The sequence below is a fragment of the Elaeis guineensis genome, chromosome 1 (genome assembly GCF_000442705.2).
Source record: "Elaeis guineensis isolate ETL-2024a chromosome 1, EG11, whole genome shotgun sequence".
Lineage (NCBI taxonomy): Eukaryota > Viridiplantae > Streptophyta > Magnoliopsida > Arecales > Arecaceae > Elaeis > Elaeis guineensis.
In genome coordinates, this window is record NC_025993.2 from 56,254,060 (window position 1) to 56,280,392 (window position 26,333).

Genomic DNA, 26,333 nt, shown 5'->3' on the forward strand with positions numbered 1-26,333 from the left:
TAAGGACTTAATAATTTTAGAAGATTTAAATAATTTAGAGGATGAGGTCAGATGAACCAGCTTATCATGATCCTCCCACTGGCTTCACCAAGTCAGCTTAAGGGAGACCATTAAAAGGACTAGTCTAGGAGCACCTAAATCAGTCACACTGATTTACCTAGCTGACATGGGTTAGCTCGAATAGTCAAGTGATCCGATCAAAATATAATTTCATCAAGAGGCCAAGTAAGTTCGATCAATGGGAGGGTCGGCTAAAACTTGCCTTAGATACCATAAAAAATAGCCAGGTAAGCGGGCTCCCAATTAAAAACCACCGATCTGGTTTACTTTAGACACCAACTGGTTTAATTTGTTTCGATTAGATCAACCTAACAGTTCGTGCTAGACCACCTAGCCAAGAATCAAGTCCATTTGGTTTTCGTTAAAGACATGGATTTGACCAACTACAACTATTGTAATTGATCTAGAGAATCTTTGACCTAATCTAAGACAATAATTGATTAGATTTAGTCAATTCTCTAATTAAGTCCATCTTTAATCTAACCATAGGTCTAACCCAATTAATAGACCTAATTTCCACTAACCCATTAACCCAATATGTTATGGTTTGTGTCTTAGGTTCTTCAATTCACAATCCAAGAACCTAATCAAACAACTTCTTAATTCTTAATTAAATTTTGGACTGAGAGTTAGGTTCGACTTTTCGAAAATAATTTTCATATTTGTAAAATAATTTTACAATATGGTTCTACCAAGTATATTGCATGTTTGATTCATAATCAAGATGCAAGTGAAATAAATATGAAACTACTTTAGATCTAATCTAAATAGGTTCATGTAATTGAAATAATTTTAACTTTAAATAATTTTTTTGCATAAAAATTATTAACAAAAAATTTTATTTTAAATTTAAATATTTTTTAAATTTAATAAATTATAAATTTAATCTAGATCATATCTAACAAATTTATGATTGAAGATAGATCTACACGAACTAGGACAACCTTTGCATTGTAAGCGGTAAACCTTACAGCAGGATAACCTTGCAGTTCATGATTGATCTAAAATTTTAATTTTAGATTTAATAATCAAATTATAAATTATATCTAATCTAAAAGATAATCTAAGCATGTATAAATAATCATGTAATAAACAACCTTAGGCTCTGATACCAATTGAAGGAACCAGATATAGGGTTTCAGGGTTAGATCTTGAAACTTTTTCAAGATCAGACAGTGGAAGATTAAAATAAATTAAAATTTATTTTTTAAAATAAAAAAATCTTTAAATTTAAGATTCTATTACATGATTATTATATAGCATTAAATCAAAAATTAAAATATATAGAGCATGAGCTACACGTTGATCATATCAACATGTTTCTATACTACATCTAATGTATGTATTAAACAATAGATCAGATCTATTACCTTGCAAGTTAGACATTCTATCCTTGCTGATCCGAGCTTGAGGATGATGTTGCAAACCGCACATGCTTCCGATCTCTACGAGTCATCCACACGAGCTCACGAATCTCGACCAGATGTCCTGCTTCAGAAAATCAGCATAGTATGCTAGTACTGCGCTGATCCTTCTTCAATGGTTGATCAGGTGCCTTCTTCTTGATTAGGGCTCTTTCAAAGATGAAAAGTAGGAGGAGGAGTTTTAGATCTAAGATGCTCTCAGAAAAACTCAAGATGGAAGAAGGGAAGAGATGAAACTAACAACCCTAGAAAAAGACCCTCTTCTTCTTCTCTTTACTCTCTCCTAGACACCCTATCTTGTATCTATTATATCTCCATGACCCAAAGGTCTTTCTCTCTTATTTTTGGACGCCCCAAAGGTCTCTCAAATATCTGTGTTCTTCAAAAATTTTATGAAGAAACTTATTTTATAGAGAGAGATATGATAGAGTCTTTGTCTAGGTCAAATACCTAGTCAAGGCTTATCCAAATATGGCAAGATAAGGGGCGTCCAACTCTTAGGTGCCTCCTCCTTATTTTCATGCATGGACCACTAGCAAAGGGTACACAATGTGTGCCCTAAAAGCTATAAAAATCTCCCAAAAAATTTGGATAAACTCGGTGCAAAAAGGAAAGAGTTTTGGATTTCTAAAACTCTATCTCATAGAATTTGAAATCCAAACTTATTCCTACTTTGATTTGATCCACAACCAATTTTCATGTATGAAAGAAGAAAGGAAACCTTTTGGACGTGGGAAAGACCTGGGAGAGGGCTTTTGTCACACAAAATAAGAGGGGATTGGCGTGGAATAACAGAGAGGGCGCGGGGGGGGGGGGGGGGGGGCTTATGTGGCGTAAGGTGGAATCCTAGTCTTACTAGGATTCTATCTTATGACTTGTTTTAATTTAGTTTCTCAAACCAAATCAAACTAAAATTAGATCAACCCAATTAAAATAGGTCTTAATCTAATTAAAAACCTAATTTAATCAGATTAAATTAAATTTAAATCTGATTTAATTTTCTAATCAAATTAGAAATTAGGTTGACCTAAGTCCTAATTGAACTAGGACTAGTTTTTTTTTCTTGCACTTGGCTTATCCAATAAACTAATTGGACTTGATCCAATCAAGCCCAAACCAAATCTAATTAAATTATATTCAATTAGACTTAATCTCAGCCCATTGGCTTAATCAAATTAAGCCAATTAGCAATCGAATTGCTAATCGATCCTTCTACAACACTTGCACTAGGTTAAATGTCAATCATATTGATCATTTAACCCTAGAATGATTCTTAATCGTTGATCAATCATCCGATTGAATGATGAACTCTAATGTGTGTGACCTCATAGGTCCGAACCTAAGTCAGTAGCACAGAAATAAATTTTTGTACCAATCGAAGTGACCATCTAGCAATGATACCCGACGATCGGATAGGTCAAATGTGTAGAATAACATCCTTAGAACCCATGCGGATATAGTTTTCATATAATTCATCTCCTTGACCGAAATGATCATAGGACACCTTAGAGTTCAACTGTCAACTCTGATCAGATTCTCCACATTGTATTTCAAAATATCAAATCCATCTGATGGATTATCCAGGCCAAGGTTTTGCTAAATTGAAATATAGTGATTCATTCTTCTCCAACTCTGAGAGTGGTCAATCCCATCTTGATCACACTCTGACTTCGCAAGTACTTGACTATGCTCAGAAGCATTCCGTTACTGAATTAAAAATTCAGTTAGTCCAGTACCAAAGCACAGTGAGTTGCTTGCAAGTCACTGAGGTGATCTTAGATCTAAGGGACACTTATACCTATATCCCATCAGAGTCATTCTCGACAGTAGAATGCTCTGAAGTTGATCATGTTCAATGATGATGTGCCCTTACATCTCACCTATATGCCATACCAGTGTCTCCACACTCCTTAGTTAAGAGGACAACCAACCCATATGGCCTATAGTGACCTATGCTCGATAGAAGCTGTCATCCTTATTAACGGCCTCTCATTTGGTCGTGAACAGTTTTAAGGACTAATTGATAAATCTTCTCTTTATTGAACTTAAATAGTCCTAAGGACTTCATCATAACAACGGAGTTCATTAGAAGATGAAAGCTTATGATGAAAATATCAAAAGTATATTTTATTTATTAACAAATCAATTACAATACTTAGTTGCTCAACTGTCAACAGCTTGACGATTGGCTTTTGAGACATATTTTTCAACAATCCGATGCATTAGTGCTAGTATGATCGTACCCTTCATGATCTCTTTGAAATTCTTAGATATTGTTCGATGTGTGCCCTAGAAGCCAATCTTGACTGATACAGATTTTTTTTAAAGTATGTTTTTAGACACATCAAGTAAGTCTCGCAGCCCGCATGGCAGTGTCAGTCTCCAGACTCAGTTTTTTTTGTGAGAGAAAACGTTACCCGTGGCAGAAGAAACAGATCTCCATAAAAATTATGAAAAAAAATCTTGAAATAAAAATAAAAAGGACAAAGATTAAAAGTGGTGCAATATGAGACTTCCTAGGGTGTCACACATCCTAGCACTACTCTCGCCTAAGCACGCTTAACTATGGAGTTCTGATGGGATCCGGTGCATTAGTGTTGGTATGATTGCACCCATCATGATCTCTTCAAAATTCATAGATATAACGTAGCGGCCGTTGCATGCCATCAGTAACCCTCCCACCATCTTGGTTTATAGGATATCAGACCCTTCAAGTGGGTCCCACGAGCCTGCACGGCACTGTCAGTTTTCAGACTCAGTTTTCTCCTTCCCAGGAGGTCACCCATCCTAGCACTACTCTCACCCAAGTGGATCCGATGCATTAGTGCTTGTATGATCACACCTATCATAATTTCTTCGAAATTCATAGATATAATGCAGCGGCCGTTGCACGCCATCAGTAACCTCCCACCATTTTGATTTGTAGGGTACCGGACACTTCAAGTGGATCTCGCAAGCCCGCATGGCGCTGTTGGTCTCCAGACTCAATTTTTTTTTGAGAGAAATCCATGGCAGAAGAAAGAGATCCCCATAAAAATTATGGAAAAAAATCTTGAAATAAAAATAAAAAGGATAAAGATTAAAAGGGATGTGACACGATGACTTCCCAAGGGATCACCCATCCTAGTACTACTCGCCCAAACACGCTTAACTGTAGAGTTCTGATGGGATCCGATGCATTAGTGTAGGAATGATCGCACCTATCACGATCTCTTCAAAATTCGTAGATATAACATAGCGTTTATTGTATGCCATCAGTAACGCTCCCACCATCCTGGCCTGTAGGGTATCGGACACTTCAAGTGGTTCCCTGAGCCTGCATGGCACTATCAGTCTTCGGACTCAGTTTTTTTTTTTGAGAGAAAATGTTACCCGCGGCAGAAGCAAGAGATCTCCATAAAAATTATGGAAAAAGATCTTGAAATAAAAATAAAAATGACAAAGATTAAAAGGGGTGCAACACGAGGACTTTTCGGGAGATCACCCATCCTGGTACTACTCTCGCCCCAGCATGCTTAATTGTGGAGTTCTGATGGGATCCGGTGCATTAGTGCTTGGTATGATCGCACCCAACACGATCTCTTCAAAATTCATAGATATAACGTAGCGGTCATTGCACGCCATCAGCAACCCTCCCACCATCCTGGCTTGTACGGTAGCATACCTTTAAGCGAGTCCCATGAGCCCGTATGGTACTATCAGTCTCCAAACAATTTTTTTTTGAGAGAAAACATTATCTGTAGCAGAAGAAAGAGATCTCCATAAAAATTATCAAAACAAATCTTGAAATAAAAATAAAAATGATGAAGATTAAAAGGGGTGCATCACGAGGACTTCTTAGGGGGTCACCCATCCTAGTACTACTCTCGCCCAAGCACGCTAAACTATGGAGTTCTGATGGGATCCGGTGCATTAGTACTGGTATGATCGCACCCATCATGATTTTTTCGAAATTCGTAAATATAATATAGCAGCCATTGCACACCATCAGTAACCCTCCCACCATCCTGGCATGTAGGCCAAGCACGCTTAACCACGGAGTTCTGATGGAATCCGATGCATTAGTGCTAGTATGATCGCACCCATCATGATTTCATCGAAATTCATAGACATAGTGCAGCAGTCGTTGCATGCCATTAGTAACCCTCCCACCGTCCTAGCCTGTAGGGTACCGAATACTTCAAGGGGTTCTTGCGAGCCCGCATGGCACTGTCGGTCTTTAGACTCAGTTTTTTTTGAGAGAAAACGTTATCCGTGACAGAAGAAAGAGATCTCCATAAAAATTATAGAAAAATATCTTAAAATAAAAATTAAAAAGATGAAGATTAAAAAAGGTGCAACACAAGGATATCCTTGGGGGTCACCCATCCTAATACTACTCTCGCACAAACACGCTTAACTGTAGAGTTCTGATGGGATCCGATGCATTAGTGCTGGTATGATTGCAGCCATCACAATTTCTTCAAAATTTGTAGATATAGCGCAGCGGCCATTGCACGCCATTAGTAACCCTCCCACCATCCTGGTCTGTAAGATACCAGATACTTCAAGTAGATACTGCAAGCCCGTATGGCACTGTCGGATTCCAGACTCAATTTTTTTTGGAGAAAAATTGTTACCCACGACAGAAGAAAGAGATCTCCATAAAAATTATGAAAAAAATTTTGAAATAAAAATAAAATGGATGAAGATTAAAAGGGTTTTTACACTAGGACTTTCTAGGGGGTCACCCATCCTAGTACTACTCTCGCCCAAGCACGCTTAACTGCAGAGTTCTGATGGGATCCGATGCATCAGTACTGGTATGATCGCACCCATCACGATCTCTTCAAAATTCATAAATATAACATAGCGACCATTGCACGCCATCAGTAATCCTCCCATCATCCTGGCCTGTAGGATATCGAACACTTCAAGTGAGTCCCGCGAGCTCGCATGGCACTGTCGGTCTCCAGACTCAATTTTTATTTTGAGAGAAAACGTTACCAGTGGCAGAAGAAAGAGATCTCCAAAAAAATTGTAGAAAAAATTCTTGAAATAAAAATTATGTTGGAGCACGATCCCGACTCCTCCCACGGACCTTGGGTGCAGCGAAACCAGCAAAAAAATAAATCTGGAGACTTCTGGACTCGATCGAAGGCCCTAGACGAAATCAGCCTGGTTGCTATATTCTTCGTCAGCCTTTCGTTCCAAATAAAGAACACCTCTAAGATCACCTCTAAAAAATCCAAGATCTGGTACCCAACCAGATCAGGCCTGGATCGAGGTCTTCCAATTTGTAGATCTCAAATCGGGGCATTCTAGATAGGGAAGAGGTAGATAGAACCAGACCTTGCAGATCTGTCCTGCTGCAGCCTTTCCTATAGATCTGTTGATAGAGATTTCACCTGCACCTCAAACGACCTCAGATCAACTCCAGATCTGAGAAGAACTTGTACCAACCTCATAGAAAGAGATTCTAAGTCCTAGACCTGATGTTTGGGTGGCTGCAAGAGAGGGAGAGGCAATATGGTTGGCGGCACAAAGGGGGAGGGGCTCAAAACCCTAGCGCCTCCCCTGCTTTTCTTGCCTTTTATGGACCTGGCGGCAAGAAACCCTAGGGTTTCTTGCTCCTGGGGCATGGAGAATAGCTGAAGAGAGAGGGAGAAGAGAGAGAGAGACTTGAGAGAAAGGATTTTCGTATTCCTTGGCTTAATCAAACCTATACAGTGCATGTATATATAAACATAGGGTCAAGTGATCCAAACCCAAAACTCCCTTGACCAACTCTATGGGAGATTAGGTTAACCCAAGCCCATGTACACTCATGACTCGACCTAATCTCATCTATCCTAAGCCTAGACCTGGCCCATAAAGAGTTGGTCCCTTGAGGCCCACATAACCTAGACCTCAAGAACCCGAAAGGCCCACAGCCTTTCAATCTAGGGCCCAACTAGCCTTAGAGCCTCCATGAAGCCCTCATGAATGATGGACCTTGGCCTTAGACTTGGTCCCCTGGGCCTTGGGCACACCACCTGGATCACAACAATCTCCACCTTGGTGTCCCAAGGCCTCAACCAGCTTCACTCTGTCCATCAGCCGAATCAGCTCAACACATCTCTGAAAGCTGTCCCATGGAAGTACCTTCGTAAGTGCATCAGCTGGGTTCTCCTTGGTGTGTACCTTTACCAACTCCACCTCACCATCCTCCATAAGATCCCTGATCTGATGATACCGAATGTTGATGTGCTTTGTCCTTGCATGATAGACTGAGTTCTGTGCTAATAGAAGTGCACTCTGGCTGTCACAGTGCACTCTAATGGCCTCCTGAGTAAGGCCCATCTCCATCAATAAATCCTTCAGCCAAATTGCCTCCTTAGCTGCTTCTGTCAGCCCAATGTACTATGCCTCTATAGTGGATAGGGCCGTGATAGGCTGCAGACTCGATCTCCAAGAAATAAGACCTCCATACAGGCTAAAGATGAAGCCTGTCGTAGACCTCCGGGTATCCACATCTCCATCGAAGTTTGCATCTACATAACCTCCAATCAGCCCCTGAGCCTCCCTGGATATGTCAGAGTATCCCACTGTACCTCCTCGCTGTTTGTAGTAGATGCCAACTCCAACTGAACCTGCCAGGTATCTGAATATCCACTTCAGAGCTCTCTGGTGCTCCCTGCCAGGCTGTGCCATGAACCTGCTAACCTGACTCACTGCATGAGCGATGTCTGGCCTACAACAGACCATCGCATACATCAAGCTTCCAACTCCTGAAGCATAAGGAACCATCTCTATCTCCTGAGCGTCCACCTCAGTCTGTGGCACCATGGTCTTCCAGAGTCTGAAGTGACCGGCAAGTGGCAGCTCCACCGGCTTTGCTCCCTTCATCCTGAACCTCTCTAAGACCTTCTGTATGTAGCCCCCCTGAGATAGATGCAGCACCCTCCGGGCTCGGTCTCTGAAAATCTCCATGCCTAGGATCTTCCTTGCAGGGCCCAAATCCTTCATCTCAAACTCCCGAGATAAGGATGCCTTCAGATCCTGCACAACCTTCCTACTCTTGCATGCTATAAGCATGTCATCCACATACAAGAGTAGGAACACCCTAGAACCATCCTCAAGAGACTGAACATAAACACAGGGATCAAACTCGCACCTAGAAAGTCCAATGCTGTGCACATAGGTGTCAAACCGCTTGTACCATTGCCTCGATGACTACTTCAGCCCGTACAGTGACTTCTGCAACAGACAAACCTTTCCCTCTGATCCTGGATCCCTGAAACTGGGTGGCTGCTCCATGTAAATCCTCTCCTCCAAATGCCCATGGAGGAACGCTGTCTTGACATCCATCTACTCCAGCTCTAAATCCTGAGCTGCTACAATGCTCAGCAACACTCTGATGGAAGTATGTCTGACGACGGGAGAGAAGACGTCGCTGAAGTCGATGCCTTCCTTCTGGGAGTATCCCTTGGCCACTAACCTCACCTTGAATCTGATATCTCCCTGCTCTGAAGACCCTTCCTTGTGACTGTAGACCCATTTGCAGCCAATGGGCCTCTTTCCCTGTGGCAACTGCACCAATCACCACGTCTGGTTCTGGTGGAGAGACTGCATCTCCTCAGACATCGCCTGGACCCACCGCTCTCTGTCCTAGCTCTCAATAGCCTCTTGATACGTATATGGGTCTCCATTCGCTGTCACCAGGGTATATGACAGCATCTCCTTGAAGCCATATCGGTCCGATTGCCTGATGGTCCTCTTGGGCTTGTGTAGGGCAACACCGATATCAATCCTCGGTCCAGCTCGCTCCTGCTGGACCTCTCCACCTCGATCATCCATTCGAGTCCTCTCCACCTATGGAGACACCTTAGGTAGGTTCTCCATCTGAATGTCATGTCCTCCCGTAGTACCTGTTAGAGGCAAAATCAAAGAGGTAAGCTATCTAGCAGCACCCTGCAGGACCACCTCCTGCTCCTGCTGCTCCTCCATGCCTGCTCGCCTCCGTAGGACTGACTCCTCATCAAAAGTCACATCCTGACTAATGATGACCTTCTTTTTCAAGGGATCCCATAGCCTGTATCCCTTAACTCCTCGCGGATAGCCTAGAAACACCATCTTGCGTGATCTGACGTCTAGCTTGCTCCGCTCACCAGCTCAAATGTGCACATAGGCCGTGCACCCAAATATCCGTAGATGGCCCGGCCCAACTGTCCTCCCAGACCACACCTCCTCTGGAAGCCTGCCATCCAACCTGGTGTGAGGTGATCGATTGACCAAGTAACCCGTTGCGTCAACTGTGTCAACCCAGAACGCCTTTGGAAGCCCTGCCTGCAGCCTCATGCATCGTGCCTTTTCTAGAAGTATTCTGTTCATCCTCTCGGCCATCCCATTTTGCTGTGGAGTCCCCTTAACTGAGAAGTGTCTCCTGATCCCACACTCCTCACAGCAGTCCTGGAACTCTCTGCTGGTGTACTCTCTGCCATTGTCTGACCTCAGACACTTCACGCTCCTCCCCTGCTCCTTCTCCATCTCAGCTCTCCAGATTTTGAACTTGGTGAAGACCTCAGACTTCTCTCTCATGAAGTAAATCTAGAGTTTTCTTAAGAAATCATCAATCAGGGTCATGAAGTATCTGGCCCCATTCTTAGCTGAAACTGGGGCTGGTCAACACATATCCGTGTGTACTAACTCCAGAGGGGCTGCACTGCGGGTTGTACTGATGTTGAACTGAACTCTCCTCTGCTTTCCCATCTGGAAAGGCTCACAGATCTCCCCTGTAGCACCATCCTCCAGATCAGAGATGAGTCCTCTCCTGCTCAACTCCCTCAGCCCCTTGTCACCCATGTGGCCTAGACGGTAGTGCCACATCCTGTAAGCCCCCTGCTGGTCCTGTGTTGCAGCTGCTGCATCAGACTCTCCGGTCACTGCAGATCCCTCCATGCGATAGAGGTTATTGTCCAACCTCCTGCCTCTCATCACCACCATAGCTCCATTGGAGATGTTTAATACTCCGCTTCTAGCCCTACTGCTGAAGCTATATCCACTGCGCTCCAAGTAGCCTAGTGACACCGAATTCTGTTCCAGCTCCGGGACGTGCTTTACATTTGTCAATGTCCTCACAATCCCATCAAACATCCTCACCCTGACTGTCCTTATCCCAGCCACCTTGCAAGGATGATTGTCGCCTAGAGTCACTGATCCCTCATCTATCTTGGTGTATGTCGCAAACCAAGACCTGTGTGGTGTGTAGTGATGTGAGCACGCAGAGTCTAGTATCCACTCCTCTGTGTAATGCCTGTGACCATCTGATACCACAAGTAGATTATCCTCCACCTACTGCCTAGCAACTGCACTCACTGATTCTGAGCCACTTCTTTCTCCCTTCTTGCTCTTCCATAGTGGACATTCTTGCTTGAAGTGCCCGAACTCGTTGCACTTGAAGAATTTCATCTCTTTCTTTCCCTTCCTGGACTTGGACCACCCCCTGGACTTACTTCTGCCTCTGCCTCTACCTGTCCTCTCCCATACTGCCAAACCCTCCTGGGGAGCCCGATCTCTGGTCAACTTTTTCCTTTGCTCATTAGACCTCAGCACTGAGACCATGTCCTCATATTCCAGTGTCTCCTTGCCGTAGAGCAGTGTAGTCACCAAAGAGTCATATGATCCTGGCAGCGAACACAAAAGCAACAGGGACTTGTCCTCCTCATCCAGCTTCACCCCGATATTCATCAACTCCGTGCACAACTGGTCGAACCTCTGAATGTGGCCAATCACATCAGATCCCTCCTGCATCCGAAGACTGTACAACCTCTTCTTCAGCATTAGCTTGTTGCACATATTCTTCCCCATATACATGGTGTGCAACTTCAACCAAAGGCCCTTTGGGGTCTTTTCTTCCAGCACTGAATACAACGCCGCATCCGCCAAACATTTTCTGATCACCGAGCATGCTTTCTTCTCTAACGATGCCCACTATCTATCTGTCATTCTCTCAGGCTTCTCATCCAAAGCCTGATCCAGATCTGCTTGCGCCAGAAGATCCTCCACCTGGATTTTCCACATGGAAAAATTTCTCTTACTATCAAACTTCTCGAAATCGACCTTCATATTGCTGACTATGACTAGATCCAAGCCAAACAACCAATATAAAATCAAGAAGTGTAGAATATACCTTGATGGTACCTTGCTGAAAATTTTTAGCACTTGGGATCTTCAACTTCTCACGCTTGGAACCGCTTCCTCACCAATGTGGCTCTGATACCAACTATTGGAGCATGATCCCAACTCCTCCCATGGACCTTGGATGCAGCGAAACCAACAACGAACAAATCTGGAGACTTCTGGACTTGATCAAAGGCCCTTGATGAAATCAGCCTGGTTGCTGTCTTCTTCGTCAGCCTTTCGTTCCAGATGAAGAACACCTCTAAGATCACCTCTAAAAAATCCAAGATCTGGTACCCAACCAGATCAGGCCTGGACCGAGGTCTTCCAATTTGTAGATCTTAAATCGAGATATTCTAGATAGGGAAGAAGGTAGATAGAACTAGACCTTGTAGATCTGTCCTGCTGCAGCCATTCCTGTAGATCTGTTGATGGAGATCTCACCCGCGCCTCAAACAACCTCAGATCAACTCCAGATCTGAAAGAAACTTGTACCAATCTTGTAGCAAGAGATTCCAAGTCCTGGACGTGATGTTTGGGTGGCTGCAAGAGAGGGAGAGGCAATATGGTTGGCGGCACAAAGGGGGAGGGGCTCAAAACCCTAGCGCCTCCCTTGCTTTTCTTGCCTTCTATGGACTTGGCGGCAAGAAACCCTAGGGTTTCTTGCTCCTGGGGCATGGAAAATCGCTGAAGAGAGAGGGAGAAGAGATAGAGAGACTTGGGAGAAAGGGTTTTCGTATTCCTTGGCTTAATCAAACCTATACAGTGCATGTATATATAAACACAGGGTCAAATGACCCAAACCCAAAACTCCCTTGACCAACTCTATGAGAGATTAGGTTAACCCAAACCCATGTACACCCATGACTCGACCTAATCTCACCTATCCTGGGCCCAGACCTGACCCATAAAGAGTTGGTCTCTTGAGGCCCACATAACTTAGACCTCAAGAATCCGAAAGGCCCACAGCCTTTCAACCTAGGGCCCAACTAGCCCTAGAGCCTTTATGAAGCCCTCATGAATGATGGACCTTGGCCTTAGCCTTGGTCCCCTGGGCCTTGGGCACACCACCTGGATCACAACAAATTAAAAGGATGAAGATTAAAAAGGGGTGCAATACAAGGGCTTCCCAGGGGGTCACCCATCTTAACACTACTCTCGCACAAGCACGCTTAACTATGGAGTTCTGATAGGATTCGATGCATTAGTACTAGTAAGATCGCACCCATCATAATATCTTTCTCAGGGGGTTACCCATCCTAGTACTACTCTTGCCCAAGCATGCTTAACTGTAGAGTTCTGATGGGATCCGATGCATTAGTGCCGATATGATCGCACCCATCACGATCTCTTCAAAATTTGTAGATATAATGCAGCGGCCGTTGCACGCCATCAGTAACCCTCCCACCATCCCGGCCTGTAGGATATCAAACACTTCAAGTGAGTCCCACGAGCCCGCATGGCACTGTCGGTCTCCAGACTCAGTTTTTTTTTTGAGAAAAAACGTTACCAGCAGCAGAAGAAAGAGATTTCCATAAAAATTGTAGAAAAAAATCTTGAAATAAAAATTAAAAGGATGAAGATTAAAAAGGAGTGCAATACAAGAACTTCCCAAGGGGTCACCCATCTTAACACTACTCTCGCACAAACACGCTTAACACTACTCTCGCACAAACACGCCTAACTATGCATTAGTGCTAGTAAGATCGCACCCATCATAATTTCTTTGAAATTCTTGATATAATGTAGCGGCCGTTGCACGCCATCAGTAACCCTCCCACCGTCCTGGCTTGTAAGATCCCGGACACTTCAAGTGGGTCCTACGAGCCAGCAGCGCACACGAGGACTTCCTAGGGGGTCACCCATCCTAGTATTACTCACACCCAAGCATGCTTAACTGCGAAGCTCTAATGGGATCCGACGCATTAGTGCTAGTATGCTCGCAGTCATGATGTCTTCAAAATTCGTAGATATAATGTAGCGGCCATTGCACGCCAACAGTAACCCTCCCACTATCCTGGCCTGCAGGATACCGAACACTTCAAGTGGGTCCCACGAGTCCGCATGGCAGTGTCGGTCTCCAGACTCAATTTTTTTTGAGAGAAAACATTACCTATGGTAGAAAAAAGAGATCTCCATAAAAATTATAGAAAAAAGTTTTGAAATAAAAATAAAAAGGATGAAGATTAAAAGGGGTGCAATATGAGGACTTTCCAGGGTGTCACCCATCTAAGTACTACTGTCGCCCAAGCATGCTTAACTATGGAGTTTTGATGGAATTCGGTGCATTAGTGCTAGTATGATCTCACTCACCATGATTTTTTCGAAATTCGTAGATATAACATAGTGGCCATTGCACGCTATCAGTAACCCTCCCACCATCCTGGCCTGTAGGGTATCAGACCCTTCAAGTGGGTCCCGTAAGCCCGCATGGCATTGTCGGTTTCCAGACTCAATTTTTTTTTGAAAAAAAATGTTACCCACGGCAAAAGAAAGAGATCTTCATAAAAATTATGGAAAAATATCTTAAAATAAAAATAAAAAAGGCGAAGATTATAAAATGTGCAACACGAGGACATCCCAGGGGGTCACCCATCCTAGTACTACTCTCGTCCAAGCATGCTTAACTATAGAGTTTTGATGGGATCCAATGCATTAGTATTGGTATGATCACGATCTTTATGAAATTCATCGATATAAAGTAGGGACCGCCACATGCCATCAGTAACTCTCCCACTATTCAGGCTTGTAGGGCTCTGAATAATTCAAGTGGGTCCCGCGAGCCCGCACGGCACTGTCTGTCTCCACATTCAGTTTTTTTTTTGAGAGAAAACATTATCCACAGCAGAAGAAAGAGATCTCCATAAAAATTATGAAAAAAAGTCTTGAAATAAAAATAAAAAGGATGAAGATTAAAAGGGTGCGACATGAGGACTTTCCAAGGGGTCATCCATCCCTGTACTACTCTCATCCCAGCATGCTTAACTGCGGAGTTATGATGGGATCCGATGTATTAGTGTTGGTACGATCACACCCATCATGATCTCTTCGAAATTTGCAGATATAGCATAGCGGCCGTAGCACGCCATCAGTAACCCTGCCACTGTCCTAGCCTGTAGGGTACCAGACACTTCAAGTGGGTCACGCGAGCCCGCATGGCAGTGTCGGTCTCCAGACTCAGTTTTTTTTTGATAGAAAATGTTACTCGTGCAAGAAGAAAGAGATCTCCATAAAAATTATGAACAAAAATCTTAAAGTAAAAATAAAAAGGGCAAAGATTAAACGAGGTGTAACACGAGGACTTCCCAAGGTGTCACCCATCCTAATACTACTCTCGCCCAAGCACACTTAACTGCGAAGTTCTGATGGGATCCAGTGCATTAGTGTAGGTATGATCGCACCCATCATGATTTTTTCGAAATTCATAGATATAACATAGCGGTCTGTAGGGTACCAGACCTTTCAAGTGGATCTCGCGAGCCTGTACGACACTGTCAGTTTCTAGACTCAGTTTTTTTTTTTGAAAGAAAATGTTACCCATGGCAGAAGAAAGAGATCTCCATAAAAATTATGAAAAAAAGTCTAGAAATAAATATAAAAAGAGTGAAGATTAAAAAGTGTGCAACATGAGGACATCTCACGGGTTCACCCATCCTAGTACTACTCTTGTCCAAGCACGCTTAACTGCAGAGTTCTGATAGGATCTGGTGCATTAATGCTAGTATGATCATGATCTTTATGAAATTCATAGATATAACGTAGCGCCCGTCGGACGCCATCAGTAACCCTCCCACCATCCAAGCCTATAGGGCTTCGGACCCTTCAAGTGGGTCCCACGAGCTCGCATGGTACTGTCTGTCTCCAGACTCTTTTTTTTTGAGAGAAAACGTTAGCCATGGCAGAAGAAGGAGATCTCCATAAAAATTATAGAAAAAAGTCCTGAAATAAAAATAAAATGGATGAAGATTAAAAAGGGTGCAACACGAGGACTTCCTAGGGGATCACCCATCCTAGTATTGCTCTTGCCCAAACATACTTAATTGTAGAGTTCTGATGGGATCTGGTGTATTAGTGCAGGTATTATCGCATCTATCATGATCTCTTCCAAATTTGTAGATATAACGTAGCGTCCGTTGCACGCCATCAGTAACTCTCCTACCATCCTGGCCTATAGGGTACCAGACACTTCAAGTGGTTCCCACGAGCCCGCAAGGCACTATCTGTCTCCAAACTCAATTTTTTTTTGAGAGAAAGCGTTACCCGTGGCAGAAGAAAGAGATCTCCATAAAAATTTGGAAAAAAATCTTGAAATAAAAATAAAAAGGACAAAGACTAAATGGGGTGCAACATGAGGACTTCCTAAAGGATCATCCATTCTCGTACTACTCTCGCCCAAGCACCTTAACTACGGAGTTATGATGGGATCCGTTGCATTAGTACTGACATGATCGCGCCCATCATGCTCTCTTTGAAATTCGTAGATATAACATAGGGGCCATTCCACGCCATTAGTAACCATCCCACCATCTTGGTCTGTGGGGTATCCGACACTTCAAGTGGGTCCCGGAGCCAGCACGGTATTGTCGATCTTCAGACCCAATTTTTTTTATGAGAGAAAACATTATCCCATGGTAGAAAAAAGAGATCTCCATAAAAATTATGGAAAAAGGTCTTGAAATAAAAATAAGAAGGACGAAGATTAAAAGGGGTGCAACACGAGGTCTTTTCAGGGGATCACCCATCCTAGTACTACTCTCGCCTCAGCACACTTAACTACAAAGTTCTGATGGGATCCAGTGCATTAGTGCCGGTATGATCGCATCCAATATGATCTCTTCAAAATTCGTAGGTATAACATAGCGACCATTGCACGCCATCAGTAACCCTCCCACATCCAGGCCTATAGGATACCGAATGCTTCAAGCGGGTCCTGCGAGCCCGCACGGCACTGTTGGTCTCCAGAATCTATTTTTTTAAGAGAAAACGTTACTCGTAGCAGAAGAAAGATATGTCTAAAAAAATTATGGAAAAAAGTCTTAAAATAAAAATAAAAAAGATGAAGATTAAAAGGGGTGCAACACGAGGACTTTCCAGGGGATCACCCATCTTAGTACTACTCTCGTCCAAGCACGCTAAACCGCGGAGTTCTAATGGGATCCAGTGCGTTAGTGCTGGTATGATCTCACCCATTATGATTTCTTTGAAATTCATAAATATAACATAGGACCATTGCACACCATCAATAACCCTCCCACCATCCTGGCCTGAGGGTACCAGACCCTTCAAGTGGGTCCCACGAGCCTGCACGGCACTGTCAGTTTTCAGACTTAGTTTTTCCCTTCCCAGGAGGTCACCCATCCACCAGCACTACTCTCGCCCAAGCATGCTTAACCGTGGAGTTCTTATGAGATCCGGTGCATTAGTGCTGGTATGATCGCACCCATCATGATCTCTTTGAAATTCGTAGATATAACGCAGCGACCATTGCACGCCATCAGTAGCCCTCCCATCATCCTGGCCTGTAGGATACTGGACACTTAAAGTGGGTCTCATGAGCCCGCATGGTACTGTCGGTCTCCAGACTCAGTTTTTTTTTTGAGAGAAAATGTTACCCATGGTAGAAGAAAGGGATCTCCATAAAAATTATGGAAAAAAATCTTAAAATAAAAATAAAAAGGATGAAGATTAAAGGGGTGCAACATGAGGACTTTCCAAAGGGTCACCCGTCCTAGTACTACTCTCTCCAAGCATGCTTAACTGCGGAGTTCAAATGGGATCCAATGCATTAATGCTGGTATGATCGCACCCATCACGATCTCTTCAAAATTCATAGATATAACATAGCTGCCATGCACGCCATCAGTAACTCTCCCACCGTCCTGGCCTGCAGGGTATCGAACACTTCAAGTGGGTCCCACGAGCCCATATGGCACTGCCTGTCTCCAGACTCAATTTTTTTTTAAAAAAAAATTGTTACCCACGACAGAAGAAAGAGATCTCCATAAACATTATGGAAAAAAGTTTTGAAATAAAAATAAAATAAATGAAGATTAAAAGGGGTGCAACACGAGGACTTCCCAGGGGATCACCCATCCTAGTACTACTCTCGTCCAAATATGCTTAATTGCAGAGTTCTGATGGGATTCGATTCATTAGTGCTGGTATGATCGCATTTACCATGATCTCTTCAAAATTTGTAGATATAACACAGTGTCCGTTGCATGCCATCAGTAACCCTCCCACCGTCCTGGCCTGTAGGGTACCGGATACTTCAAGTGGGTCCTGCGAGCCTGCATGGCACTGTCGGTTTCCGGACTCAATTTTTTTTTTGAGAGAAAATATTACCCATGGTAGAAGAAAGAGATCTCCACCAAAATTATGGAAAAAAGTCTTGAAATAAAAATAAAAAGGATGAAGATTGAAAGGGGTGCAACACGAGGACTTCCTAATGGGATCCGATGCATTAGTACTGGTATGACCACACCCATCACGTTCTCTTCAAATTTCGTAGATATAACATAGCGGCCGTTGCACGCCATCAGTAACCCTCCCATCATCCTGACTTGTAGGATATCCGACACTTCAAGTGGGTCCTGTGAGCCCGCACAGCACTGTCAGTCTCCAGACTCAGTTTTTTTTTGAGAGAAAATGTTACCTGCAGTAGAAGAAAGAGATTTCCATAAAAATTATGAAAAAAAAATCTTGAAATAAAAATAAAATGGATGAAGATTAAAAGGGTGCAACATGAGGACTTCCCAAGGGGTCGTCCATCCTAGTACTACTCTCGGCCCAGGATGCTTAACTGCGGAGTTCTGATGGGATCTGGTGCATTAGTGCTGGTACGATTGCACCCATCACGATCTCTTCAAAATTTGTAGATATAGTATAGCGGTCATAGTACACCATCAGTAACCCTCCCACCGTCCTGGCTTGTAGGGTACCGAACCCTTCAAGTGGGTCCTGCGAGCCCGCACGGCACTGTCAATCTCCAGATTTAGTTTTTTTTTAGAGAAAACTTTACTCGCTGTAGAAGAAAGAGATCTCCATAAAAATTATGAAAAAAATCTTGAAATAAAAATAAAATGGATGAAGATTAAAAGGAGTGCAACACGAGGACTTTTCATGGAGTCATCCATCCTAGAACTACTCTGACCCAAGCACGCTTAACTGCATAGTTCTGATGGGATCCGATGCATTAGTGCTAGTATGATCGCATCCATTATGATTTCTTTGAAATTCATAGATATAACATAGCGATTGCTGAACGCCATCAGTAAACCTCCCACCATCCTGGCCTGTAAGGTACCAGACCCTTCAAGTGGGTCCCGCGAGCCTGTACAGCACTGTCGATCTTCAAACTCAATTTTTTTTGAGAGAAAATGTTACCCACGACAGAAGAAAGAGATCTCTATAAAAATTATAAAAAAATATCTTGAAATAAAAATAAAAAGAATGAAGATTAAAAGGGGTGCAACACGAGGACTTCTCCGGAGGTCACCCATCCTAGTACTACTCTCGCCTGAGCATACTTAACTGTGGAGTTCTGATGGGATCTGGTGCATTAGTGTTGGTCTGATTGCACCCGCCATGATCTTTTTAAAATTTGTAGATTTAACACAGCAGCCGTTGCACGCCATCAATAACCCTCCCACCTTCTTGGCTTGTAGGGTACCGAACACTTCAAATGGGTCCGTGAGCCCGTATGGCACTGTCGGTCTCCAGATTCAAATTTTTTTTTGAGAGAAAATGTTACCCATGGTAGAAGAAAGAGATCTCCATCATAAAAGAATAATGCCCTACAACCCAATCGCAAATGGGATGCGATAGGATGTTTTTGTTATTTATCTTCCAAACTCATGTAAATTGATATTTATTATTAATAAAATAGATATTTTTGATTCATTATATGCTACATCTTATTAATTTTAAGATTATAATGAACCTCATAGGTCTGAACAATGGTTTTAAGGCTTTGATGAGATCACACTAGTGAGATCTAATTCCTTGATAGCCCTGATCTAAAATATTTCTAGTCATTGGTACATTGAGTCGAGGATCAATGATACCAGTAAGACTGGCATGTTCTATATATGCTCAAAAATATGGGTGGTTGATCTCATAATATCTTGTGTGGGGACACTAATACAAGGATATGGGTGCTCATTAGAGAATGAGTTCACTGAATTGACCTACGAGAGAATATCAGATGGAGTCTTATTTATATGTCTACTGATAATTTTCTAGTGGGAGTTATGTAAGTGATCCTTAGATCTGAGGTCATCATGGTACCTTATGTGCATGGATCCATATTTTGGTTCACTACCTAGCTTGATTCTTTGATCCTTGTGTGGGGTGTTCTGGATATGGTGAAGTGTGCATGGAGGTTGTGAGTGATCAATAAGGGAGCAGTCACTCCTAATAAGAGAAGCGAACATCCTATGTGATCTCATAGAGCGACGATTCTGGAAGTCTTTGACCAAAGCAGGATGATAATTAGAAAAAAGTTTTTAATATATCATCAATTGAATCATCACCTTCTAATCGAGATACATTATGATAAGTGATTGGGTTTGACATATTTTCATGTCCATAGCTCATTTGGGATGTTGTTTGATTGAAAAATTGAATTATATGGAAACTTACCATTGAAGGGTATTTTGATAATTTTTCATCAAAATTTTAAATCTTTCGAGGAGTTATGACATATTTCTAGATATCAATCTTGACTTGTGGATTCATCAAAATTAAAAGAGTTTAATTCTGGAGTCAATTTGGAAGAGTCCAAGTTGATGGGACTCTTCGGGTGACATAATCTCATCGAATTAGGGTTACGTCAAAAGTCTGAGTCTACTACTGGCTAGATTTGGAACCCAATAGGTCACACACTTTGAGATTTTGCCTTGATCTAATCTAATTAAAATTTAATATAAATTCTATGGATTAATTTGATATGCTAGCACATTGTATTAACCCAAGTTCCCAAATTGGTTTAGATCAAATTGTTTAAGCTAACCTAGACCAATTGGATTTGACCTAATGGAATTGGGTCAATTTGGATTGGATCTTTATCCAACTTAAAAGAGTTTCAAGTGGAGAAGGAGTCCTCTACATCCACTAGAAGTCACGGCAAAAGATAAATGCTGCCCACCTTAAATTGGCGTGAGAAGTGGAGAGTCCTTCTTAATGAAGGCTCTTAACTATTATGTGTTACCTTAAATTCCTGATCAGTTCTCCTATGATTTGATGCCAAATTTAATTTAAATTTTTATGACACATAGAAGACTAAGAGTTTTTCTGCTCTAAGTATCTAAATCACCAAAAATTTACTCAGTGAATTTATTTGGTGCATGGGAATTTGGAGCACCAAAGGTTGGTGGCCCATGGTCTCATATGACATCCCTTGGTCCCTTATTTATAGGGGATGTGCTAGATGGTTTCTAGTGGTGATTTTTGACTAAGTCTAAGAGGAGGGATGTCATAAACATAAAAAAAATTTGAAAAAATTTTAAGAAAAAAAAGAGGGAATATTGAGTGGCAAAATTTGCTACAAGGTTGGTAAGATTTTCAGCAAGTATTTCTTGAGTGCCCTAGGATTTGATTTTTCTATGTGTTAGAGCCAAAAATTAAATCTTAAATTGTATTACATCTGAAGTGTATCTTCTTAGTAATGTTCTGGTGGTTAGATCGAAAGCAACTGGACTTTGGTGCGATTGTGACGCAAGTTTGAAGCCGGCAGTGTTTTTGAGAAGACAAGGCAGCGGCAGCGCACCGGTTGGGAAAGACTTTGGCCAACTTTCGTGTGGATCACCATTGGAGGACTTCTATCTTGGGGTCTTGTGGAAAACACCAACATGTCACTTTTTTATATTAGTTAAAGTATAATTTTCTATCTCTTTGCATGCTTGAATTTGCTTTGATCGTGATTGGCAAAGTGATTCTAGGGTTTTGGGTTCGGCTTGATAGTTTTATTTGATAAGGCTATTGATTTGCTTATTTTAAAATATTTAAAAATTACTTTTCACTGTATGGTTGGAACCCAACAATAGTATCAGGGCCACCTTTATCTAATTTGATCAAACAAGTGCAATAGTCGTACATAGAATTGTTCTTGTGCATATCTTGCCAAAAAAATTTTGCATTGATTTATAGCATCAATCCTTTAAACTCAAAAATTATTTTTGACTTTATATATACCATGATACATAATTTTAGTTATTAAATTATTTATTTATGATAATTTTAAAATTTATATTATCACAGTTGTATGATGCTCAAATTGATGCATTGTTAAGGGTGCAAAGCATGCCTAATGTGATTAGGATTTGCTATTTTTTTTTTTGATATGCTTGATATATGTTTTGATTTCTATTGTACGCTTATATGATTTTAGTATGTCATATGATTGCTATTTAGAAAGGTAGAAGCATATCAAATTGCATAATTTGTAGTGTACATTTTATGTGGTTGTAGTTAGGATGTACTAAGACCAGTTTAAAGTCCCTCATAAAAAATTATATTAAGTTGTAATGTCAGGATTCATTTTATTAATAAAAAATTGAATTCTTAAGATCAATCGATGTCGAGAAATGTGTCAAAGGTAGTTTTCTAATTAGGTCTATATATTGATTTGGCAAACTCTGTTGGTGTCTAGAAAAGCTATGAGGAGCCTCCCACCTACTTACCTGACCAATTTGGTCTTATTGATTTTCGGACTTAGATAGATTAGTGATGTAGACATTACAAGGGTCTTCCTTCAAACTTGGTCAATATAGAATGTCAAGATCTTAGTGAGCTTATTGTGCTATCCACAAGGCTTACTATAGAAATTGACATGATGTTGATCAAGTGTATATTGATGCTTATGGCATATTTGAATGGTGTTGCTTTGTTGTGTTATCCACAAGGGTAGCATTGTTTAAGTATGACCATGTAGGATTGAAGGGTCAACTTAACTAAAACACTATAGTTTGTTGTGCTATCCACAAGACTATATGTGATCTAGAGGTCAGAGTGAATGATGTTGAGAATTGAAAAGGTACAATTGGTAAAGAGTTATCTACTCTTGAACTTATGAATGTTTGTTATGCTATCCACAAAATATTTGTGAGGAATAGAGATCTCAACCCCATTAAGAAATATTAGAATGTTTCTCAATTTTTATACTTGAGGGCTATGAAGTTCGATAAAATAGTGGGAGGCATAATTAGATAAAAATCCTAGTCTAGTTGTGCATGTCATCATGAGTTATCCGCTTATATTATATTTTTATTGTTGTAGATTAACTACCATATGACATCCTCACTTTCACTTAGAGGTATCCTAGATGCAAACAAGTTGACTGGACCTAACTATGTCAACTGGTTAAAGAACTTGAGAATTATTCTCACTTAGGAGAAAGTCTCCTATATTCTGGATACACCTGCTCCTGATTCTCTTGGAGAAGATGCTTCCGAAGAGGATAGGACTGCATATAAGATATGGAAAAATGATAGTGTGACTATCAGATGTATCATGCTTGCCTTAATGAGCAACGAGCTCCAGAGGTAGCATGAGGATATGGACGTTCTCCCCATTCTCCTTAATCTTAAGGAGCTATATGGGGAACAAAGTCGGACTGCTCGATATGAGATATCGAAGTAATTGTTCTGTGCCCGTATGACTGAAGGTTCTTCCATGCAAACGCATGTCCTAAAGATGATTGATTTGATCACTCATCTAGGATAACTGGATTTTGCCATGGATGGTGAACTGAGCCAGGATTTGATCCTGTAGTCTCTCTCTGACTCATGTTGATAAGGCTCAGATTCTTCATGTTGATAAGATCAACAAGAAGAAGGCAAAGAAGGGTTCCAAGAAAAAGTTAAACCCTAAAGCTGGTATCTCTAAGAAGAAGATGAAGAAGGTCTCCACCAAAGGTACTTGTTATCACTGTGGCAAGGAGGGCCACTAGAAGAGAAATTACGAGGAGTACTTTGTAACCGTGAAATCTACAAGCATTGCTAAAGGTTTGTATATGATACAAACTAATTTATCATTAAGTATTTTATTTTCAGATTCTTGGATATTGGATACCGCTTATGGCTCACACCTTTATAAATCATTGCAGGGTCTATAGAAAATAAGAAATCTGAATAAAGGTGACTTCGAGCTGTTCGGTGCTAGTGGAGAGTCCATTCAGGCTAAAGCTATAGGAACAAGGATTTTGAAGTTGCCTTCGGGCAAAATTTTGAAACTAAAGATCTATTATTATATTTCTGATATTGCTAGAAATATTATTTCTATACCATTATTATCGGAACAAGATTTTGAAATAATTGCAAAGAATAATAGTTGTTCTATTTATTTTTTTAATAAATATTATGGAAGTACTTTTATTAATAATGATCTTATATTTCTTTCACTTAATGATAATATGCTTTATGTTGATAATATGAAGAAAAAAAAGAGAGAGGATATGAATATCACATATCTCTGGCACTACCGACTTGACCATATAAATGAGTCAAGGATTAATAAGTTATACAAAGATAATTTTTTTGATCCTTATGATTATGAATCATATAGAACTTGTGAATCTTATCTCATGAGAAAAATGATCAAGACTCCATTTACTGGACATGGAGATCGGGCAAGTGATAGTTTGGATCTTGTATATACTGATGTATGTGGTCCAATGTCGTCTCAAGCCAGAGGTGGATACTCTTCATCATATTTACTGATGATAGATCAAGGTTTGGATATATGTATTTAATGAAAAATAAATTTGAAATCTTTGACAAATTTAAAGAGTATCAAAGAATGGTCAAAAAATAAACTGGTAAAAGTATTAAAACTCTTCGATCAGATCGGAGAGGAGAATACTTATACAGTGAATTTGTCGATTATTTGAAATAAGATGGAATACTCTCTCAATGGACACCTCCTTATACTCCATAATTAAATAAAATTATAGAAATAAAAAATCGCACCTTATTAGATATGATGCGGTCCATGATGTGTTTCACAGATCTTCCAATATCCTTTTGGGGATACGCCCTCGAGGTTGCAGCGTATATTTTAAATAAAGTACCTTCAAAATCTATTTCTAACACTCCATATGAAATATGGAAAGAAAAAAGATCCAATCTTAAGCATCTTAAGATTTGGGGTTGTCCGGCTTATGTAAAAAATATTGATGGACATAAACTGGATGCTAGATCAGAAAAATACAGGTTTGTAGGTTATCCCAAAGAGAGTATAGGATACTACTTCTATAACCCTACTCAACAAAAGGTGTTTGTTGGTATGCATGCCATTTTTCTGGAGAAAGAGTTTATCCAAGGAGGCAGTGAGAGGTCTGTTGAACTTAAGAAAGTTTCAAACCTACAATTCATCTAGAATTTACCAAATAGTTCTCAACCAGATGTACCCATTGTTGAGGCACAACCACTGCACATACCTCCTCTCTGAAGGTCAAGTCGAGTGCGTAGTATATCACTCAAGTATGGGTTTGTTATTGAAAATGACAATACAACCCACATCATTGAGAATGATGATCCTACGACCTATTCAAAAGTTATCATGAGTAGTGACTCTGACAAGTGGCTAAATGTCATGAAATCCAAAATAGACTCTATGTATGCCAACCAAGTATGAACTTTGGTTGATGCACCTGAGGGTGTGACCCCAATAGGCTGCAAATGGGTCTTCAAAAGGAAGATTGGAGTAGATGGCCAGGTAGAGACCTATAAGGTCAGACTGGTGGCAAAAAGTTTCAGAATACCATGACTATGAGATCTGGTAAATGGATGTCAAGACTATCTTCCTCAATGAAAATCTTGAGGAAGAAGTCTATATGACTCAGCCAGAGGAATTTATCTCAATTAGGAGTGCAAATCAGGTATGCAAGCTGAATAGATCCATATATGGATTGCAACAAGCATCGAGGAGCTGGAACATCCATTTTGATGAGATAGTCAAATCGTTTGACTTCATCAAAAGTGTGGACGAATCTTGTGTGTACAAGAAGAATAGTGGGAGTGCTATTGTCTTCTTGATTTTATATGTGGACGACATACTGCTCATTGAGAATGATATCCTGATGTTACAATCGGTCAAGACTTGGCTATCACAAAAGTTTTCTATGAAAGACTTGGGTGAGGCATTCTATATATTTGGTATTAAGGTCTATAGGGATAGATCGAAAAGGATGCTAGGCTTATCCCAATCTGGGTACATTGACCTTGTGTTGAGAGGTTTAACATAGAGGAAAGTAAAAGAGGTTACTTGCCCATAGGTCATAGCATACAACTCTCTAAGAAGATGTCTCCTAAGATACCTGAAGAGAGAAATAGAATGAGTTCTATTCCTTATGCTTCGGCTATAGGATCAATAATGTATGCTTATGCTTCGACTGTAGGATCGATAATATATGCTATATTATGTACCAGGCCTGATGTGGCTTATGCCTTAGACATTGTAAGTAGATTTCAGACTGATCCTGGGGAGGATCATTAGAAAGCTATGAAAAACATACTCAAGTACTTAAAAAGGACTAGAGATATTTTTCTAATATATGGTGGATCTGATTTAAAACTGAAAGGTTATACAAATTCTAGTTTTCAATCTGATCTGGATGATAGCAAATCGATATCTGAATATCTGTTCAATCTATATGGTTGTATAGTAAGTTGAAAAAAATTCAAACAGCAAACTGTTGCTGACTCATCA

At 41.0% G+C, this 26,333-nt stretch overlaps 2 non-coding genes and 19 pseudogenes across 2 annotated transcripts; all 21 read right to left on the minus strand.

The window, feature by feature from the left end:
* Positions 1-3,980: 3,980 nt before the first annotated feature.
* Positions 3,981-4,098, minus strand: LOC140855081 (5S ribosomal RNA; annotated as a pseudogene).
* Positions 4,099-4,569: 471 nt separating this feature from the next.
* On the minus strand, positions 4,570-4,686 carry LOC140855059 (5S ribosomal RNA; annotated as a pseudogene).
* A 249-nt stretch (positions 4,687-4,935) lies between these two features.
* On the minus strand, positions 4,936-5,055 carry LOC114913247 (5S ribosomal RNA; annotated as a pseudogene).
* Positions 5,056-5,300: 245 nt separating this feature from the next.
* Positions 5,301-5,419, minus strand: LOC114913245 (5S ribosomal RNA). Its single transcript, XR_003799263.1, has one exon. It is a non-coding gene; the product is annotated as a 5S ribosomal RNA (ribosomal RNA).
* Positions 5,420-5,815: 396 nt separating this feature from the next.
* LOC114913272 (5S ribosomal RNA) lies at positions 5,816-5,934 on the minus strand (annotated as a pseudogene).
* Positions 5,935-6,181: 247 nt separating this feature from the next.
* Positions 6,182-6,300, minus strand: LOC114913260 (5S ribosomal RNA; annotated as a pseudogene).
* A 6,432-nt stretch (positions 6,301-12,732) lies between these two features.
* On the minus strand, positions 12,733-12,851 carry LOC114913198 (5S ribosomal RNA; annotated as a pseudogene).
* A 601-nt stretch (positions 12,852-13,452) lies between these two features.
* Positions 13,453-13,572, minus strand: LOC114913213 (5S ribosomal RNA; annotated as a pseudogene).
* Positions 13,573-13,816: 244 nt separating this feature from the next.
* LOC114913223 (5S ribosomal RNA) lies at positions 13,817-13,935 on the minus strand (annotated as a pseudogene).
* A 248-nt stretch (positions 13,936-14,183) lies between these two features.
* LOC114913214 (5S ribosomal RNA) lies at positions 14,184-14,302 on the minus strand (annotated as a pseudogene).
* Positions 14,303-14,541: 239 nt separating this feature from the next.
* LOC114913205 (5S ribosomal RNA) lies at positions 14,542-14,660 on the minus strand (annotated as a pseudogene).
* Positions 14,661-14,908: 248 nt separating this feature from the next.
* Positions 14,909-15,027, minus strand: LOC114913244 (5S ribosomal RNA; annotated as a pseudogene).
* Positions 15,028-15,240: 213 nt separating this feature from the next.
* Positions 15,241-15,359, minus strand: LOC114913220 (5S ribosomal RNA; annotated as a pseudogene).
* Positions 15,360-15,596: 237 nt separating this feature from the next.
* LOC114913206 (5S ribosomal RNA) lies at positions 15,597-15,715 on the minus strand (annotated as a pseudogene).
* Positions 15,716-16,329: 614 nt separating this feature from the next.
* Positions 16,330-16,448, minus strand: LOC114913237 (5S ribosomal RNA). Its single transcript, XR_003799261.1, has one exon. It is a non-coding gene; the product is annotated as a 5S ribosomal RNA (ribosomal RNA).
* A 245-nt stretch (positions 16,449-16,693) lies between these two features.
* On the minus strand, positions 16,694-16,812 carry LOC114913240 (5S ribosomal RNA; annotated as a pseudogene).
* A 502-nt stretch (positions 16,813-17,314) lies between these two features.
* LOC114913246 (5S ribosomal RNA) lies at positions 17,315-17,432 on the minus strand (annotated as a pseudogene).
* A 248-nt stretch (positions 17,433-17,680) lies between these two features.
* Positions 17,681-17,799, minus strand: LOC114913201 (5S ribosomal RNA; annotated as a pseudogene).
* Positions 17,800-18,358: 559 nt separating this feature from the next.
* On the minus strand, positions 18,359-18,477 carry LOC140855033 (5S ribosomal RNA; annotated as a pseudogene).
* A 246-nt stretch (positions 18,478-18,723) lies between these two features.
* Positions 18,724-18,842, minus strand: LOC114913212 (5S ribosomal RNA; annotated as a pseudogene).
* A 247-nt stretch (positions 18,843-19,089) lies between these two features.
* On the minus strand, positions 19,090-19,208 carry LOC114913241 (5S ribosomal RNA; annotated as a pseudogene).
* Positions 19,209-26,333: the final 7,125 nt, after the last annotated feature.